A 5,990-nucleotide genomic window follows, 5' to 3' on the forward strand; every position below is an offset into this window, starting at 1 on the left:
ACATGGTACATGGTACTGTACCAAAATTGTATGTTGAACTTATCGGTTCTATTGGTTGGATCCCTATGTAAAATTTATTTTTACTTAAGTATAGTTATGGGCTTTTTTTTTTTTTTTTTTTTTTTATTATTTTTTGTTTTCTTTGACTTCTAATAAATTTATGTTAGTTAATTATTTATGGGATTGCATAAATCGTATCTAACGTATTTGATTTTGTTTTATAAAACTTTTTGTAGGCCTTTGAACACCATATATTGCATAACTTAAATCTCACTATATGAACCATGTAATTATTCTTAGAGGACATATGTCCCAGAATAAAGTTATTTTTTCTTTTCATTTCAACTTATTAGTGAGTTGCCTAATTTGCTATCGAAAAAAAAAATACCCTAAAAATTTGTTCCATAAAATACAATAAAATTCAAAATTGTATTGAAAACCTAATACACCTATATATGGTGTTCTCTGCTCACCAAGTTCTCCTCTAGAAAACATCTAATTTCTGTTGACTTTATCATTTTACGACTTTTTTTACGGCTTGCCCTTGTTACATGTGGAAATAAAACCCGATAATTGAATTTTATGGAAGCTCTTCCTGTTATAAATAAGAAAAAAGAGATCATTCTATTTTTTTTTTTTTTGATACTTTTTATTTATTAATAGATATTACAATCTGCTACGCAGTTGTGGGCTATAGGTATTAGTGATGAATAATTACTTTACTACTAAAATAAAGAAAAATAAAATAAGAATAAAAATAAATAAATAAAAAACAAATAATAGAAATAATATAATCTCTAGTCACATTTACACTCATATATACAATATTTACACAATCGACCTGAGGATCCCTGAGGCCACTCTATCCCCCACGTGTGAGAGGTAGAGCAGAGCCCATAAGATCCCAGCGCATCCCTCTCTCCGTATAACTGGTAGTGTTACTTTTTTTTTTGAGACGTTTGGAAAAAAGAAAGGTTGGTGAAAGGTTGGTTTTCCGTCGTACTTGTTAACCTCATTGAAGGAATAGTTTAACATAACTTATTTATTTATGTTTAAAAGTTATATGTGTGTCTTATTACGATTAATAGAAACTACTATAAAAGTTTGATTTTCTTAAATCATCCAATAATTTTCTCCATTGTTGGACGTTCAGGCCTTCCATTATCATTTTAATGATATAGTAGTAATTTTAATTGTTTGTTTTTTTCACTTTTCCTGTATTTTTAAAAATATAATTTCAATTTTTTTTTTTTTATGAAATTCCATTAAAAATGATTTTAAATTTTAAAAAAAACAATCACTATTAGAGATAACTGGGGTAGAAATGCAATAGATGATCTTTAATCATTAATTATACTTCAATAATTTTGGTTATAACGCAATTGGTTTATTTTTTTCGCAATTTAGAGAATCTAATGCATGTAATATGATAAGATATTTTCTAATTTCATTGGTTCCTCCCAGTTTTTTATTTATTTATTTTTTTTTATATTATCTTCGTGGTACATCGTTCCCCTTCAGTTAGGCCAGTTGTGTAATGGGTTTTAGTTCTCATAATATTTGAATCATTTTATAGGAGATGAAATCTGTTTTCTTCTTCCAACAAATACGGGTACACCCTCATGGAATTTCATTCCGTTTTGGAACTCTGTTGAAAAAATGTGGGACTTTGTTATAAAGATTCTTTTTTTTTTTGGTGCTTAAAGAACATTGCATGTATATTAAAAAACCTAAAAATATATACATTAAATATATTAAAAACCATTTATAATAAATTGGAGGGTTACCATACATGTCTTTATTAGATAGCTAATGAGGTATAACAGAATCAGCCTTTTCGGAAGAAACTAATCGTAAAGAACAGACATACAATGTTATTTATTAGTTTTCAATACTTTCGAATTTAATCTAATTAAACAGTGAATAATTCAATTACATGGAATAAGGTATATTGATAAATGATTGCGGTTTGTAAATGTGTAGAAAATGATAAATTTAACGTCAATCCTTATAGATATTTCCGATTTATTTGGTTTTAATGTTCATACTTTGTAATCAGTGCCCTCTAATGTTTATTTGAACATTATTTATAATTGCATAAAGCTAATTTTAGAGAAGCGAGATGTAATTATCAAATTTGAATTCTTGGATCATTTTACTTTCTTTGCATAATAATTAAGAGATGAACCATTACCCACTAAATAAATTATAAATATGTTTTAGAAAAATCTATAAAATTAAGATGACTCCAACCGTAAAAATGGTTTATGAGGTTAATTAAGAATTTCTCTGTAAGCTTAATTATCCGGCTTTGATAATTTATTAATAATTTCACTAATGAGCTCTGTAATTTTCATTTAATAATTCTAAAAATAAAAATATTTTGCTTAAACTGTCAGATATGCTTGGCTTAATTTTAAGTACTATTACCGACCTTGAATATTTAGCATCAATTTTACTTTTTACTTTTCCGATTATATTTCTAAATTTTAGTTCAAGTGTAATATTAATATTTTTACTGATTTCCTATCAAGATAATAGAGAAGAAAATATTTCGAATTAGCAAAAATGAAATTAGATTGTAAAAATTTTACCGCAGTTTTAAAATAAATAAAAATTATAAATTCATACGCCTTAAATATAGAAGGGAAATAAATATTTAAATAATATAAAATAAATCGTCACTGAAGTTAACAAGTTTTGTTATTTAAGATTTTTTTTTACTTTTTTTTACCAATTATGTGGTATTTATTCGCAGAATCAATGTAATGATCTCTTTTTTTCTTATTTATAACAAGAACAGCATCCATATAAATTTAATTATCGGTTTTTATTTCCTCATATAACAAGAGAAAAGTCGTAAAATGACAAAATAAATAGAATTTAAAGGTTTTCTAGAGAAGGTGAGCAGAAACAATAAATGAGATACTAGGGCAAAGGGTAGTTGAAATTGGATTAAGTTTTTAATGATTCTTCAATTTTTTTTTTACTTTGTACTACGGTTTTAAGCTTGGTACTTCCAAATATCTGAATATTAGGCAACTATTTATCAAATACTTATAAAAAATATTAGAAAACAAACTATAGCTGACATAAATATAAGTTTTAAACGCGATTAATCACAATATAATTTTCAAACATAAATGCATCAGCATTCATAGGAATTCAATGGAAGTATTAATTTTACAGGATTCATAGAAACTTTTAAGTAAATAGTAGGATATTTAATTGCCAGTCACTGTACCAGTAAAAATAAGGTTTACACAGAGATCCTATGTAAGAATTGATTGGTACATAATACAAAATGTATCGGTATGAAAATAAATATTTCTTGATGTACTTTGGGATCTAAACCATTAAAAAGTTTGATTCGTTTTTATTATGTTCATTTTCTATTAGGTTTGTAAAGTAGTCCCTCACATTATAGTTTGTATTCATAACAGTAAATTTTTAAAGTTACGATCCTTTTAGATTTTATAATGGTTTAGAAAAATATTTTCATAAAATTTCAATGAATTTTTAATTTAAAAATATCAAGTATAAAACATAATCAAGTAAATACGTTTGTTTTTCAAGTCACCTACTTAACTAACACTCTAACCTTCCCATTCACTACAAAAAAATATGATATACTATGATAATCAGAACAATTTGGACATACAGAACTGAGCTCTGGGGCTCTACCAAACCATCAAAATCCTACCGTATCCAATCCTTACTATCCAAAATCCTCCGTAATATTCTTGATGCTCCTGATTACGTCACAAATAAACTCATCCACAAAGACCTTAACATACGTTGTAGATGCGTCTTTTGTTTCCGACCTCCTAACCCAGTAGTTCTTAATCTCTCATCCTTAACAATTTCCGATAATCCTCCGAGGTGTCTAAAAAGAAGATGACCTCAGGACCTTCAAAATTCTGGTCAAATAAATTGCTGTAATAAAAACAAAAAACCGTCTAAAGTAGGACTAAAAGAAAAATCTTTGTTTCATACGTTCGTCTCTCCTTCTTCTGCTCAAGGACCTACGTCTAAGTTTTCCGAGACATGGAATTTCTTTTAAGGATCCATGGCAGTAACAGATATAGGGTTTGTAATAATCCAATTTTTAGTTTGAGGTAGGGTAAAAAAAATGTTTATTTAGTCTTCAAAGATTCGGTAGATTTTATATATTTAATACAGTTCTTATGGTTTGGTTCATTTGATTTTCTTGTGAGATAAAAGAAGTGGTCTTGGACCAGTTGGTTTGAAATATATTACAGGGGCCAAAAACTGTTTATCGGCAGTGCTTGGCATTCCCATTCAACTTAAGATTATGAAATAATATGTATGGGCATGGGTTATGCCGTATGATACATGCTACTACTGCTGAAACCCTCGTAACTTCAAGCAATGTAGAGAGGATAAAATTTAATGTTACCAATAACATACTGCAGGATGACCTCAATATTCCATATTTTCAAGGCCTTTTGCAGTGCGAAATGTCCGTATTCCATCATAACTTTTGTATTATTCTAATACCTAGACTCAATCCCTCCGCAGTCCCACTTATTTTTATGATCCTCCTTTAAATGTTTTAATTAGGTTAAAAATTAAATGTAATCGTCAAAAAGGTTAATAAAAATAGCTTAGTTCGAGTTAGTCAGTGCGTTTTATTGGAGCAGTTGCTGTAAATAGTATTTCTAATTATCATTAATCAAATAAGAAAATAATTATGTGCATTTAATTAGATAAAAACCCAAAACAATTTATAATTAAATATGATTCTCTTTTTTGATGCTTCTTTTTTAAATTTTTGCTTCCTCACATGATTAATTGACCAGTGAAGGTAGGTTTGTTTTGCAACATATTTGAGATCCGGTAAATTTACATCCTAACCAATGACGGTTTATAGCTGCTTCAAATGTCCTAATATTTTTAGAAATATTAAACTTTAATTTTCAACAAAATGTCATGGAACGCTTATTTTCATATTAGGCAGATTCAACCCATTACATTCATAGGAAATTTTCATATCTTTGATTTTTTTAGATTTTCTGAGACAAACCACGGATAACAGCCAAAAACACAAAAATTGATTTTTACCTCATATCCTCGAGAATAGAGAGAGGACTATGGATCATATGGACTTTTTTGTTTCTCCTAACGTATAGTAACTGCTCCCACAATATAACCTCTCATTTATTTTAAAATATCACCCTTTTATATTTTTCTTTTAAGTTTTAAAAGAACGTGTCGTATTTTCGAATACTCTCTTTAGGGCCGTTCGTTGGTCAGGTAATTGAGGCGCAGGTCTAAGCAACCTGACCTGCGGGCGGTGGCAGTTCTCCGAATCCAGCCTGGGTGGTGGACATATTTCATTTTCCTTCACCATAGATGGGAAAGGTTGGTCACTTCTAGAAACCCCCTCCTCCACACAAGCCCGAAATGACCAAGAAAAAGACCATAAAATAAAAAAAAGGATCCATTTTCTTTGCCAACAGTTTCGTAACTTGCTTAATAATTTATGGGAAGGTTATTTTTTGATAGTAGGAATATTTTAGACAGACCTATTAGATATACTTATTATTAGTGATGATGTTGGAAATAAAAACGCTAGTATCTAATTATAATTTAAATATAGGGTGCTTGCTATAGGAAGTCTACTTTTAATACACTTTTTTTTTCTTTTCTTTTTTTTTAATATTTATTTATTGCTATTTACAACTGTACATTATAATACATTTAGTAAATCTGATCTAAGTTAAATAGGAGTGTTACAGGCGTGTAGAGAAACTACCCATTGGTAGCACTCTAATGACATTTTACATTAGCTAGTCTCGTGGCCATCTTCTTTTCAGGCGCCTCGGAGGAATGACAGGAATGGAAGAGGATGCAAGACTAGAAACTAGGGGGTTTGAGTGGTTAGAGAGTTTATAATGGAAGGAGTGATATCTGGTTCGGGCTAGATCGGTTACATAGGGAACATTAAGGTCTTTATGTATGATTTT

This window comes from Halyomorpha halys, unplaced genomic scaffold (assembly GCF_000696795.3).
Source record: "Halyomorpha halys isolate HHAL.00 unplaced genomic scaffold, Hhal_1.1 Scaffold1974.1, whole genome shotgun sequence".
In the NCBI taxonomy this organism is placed as follows: domain Eukaryota; kingdom Metazoa; phylum Arthropoda; class Insecta; order Hemiptera; family Pentatomidae; genus Halyomorpha; species Halyomorpha halys.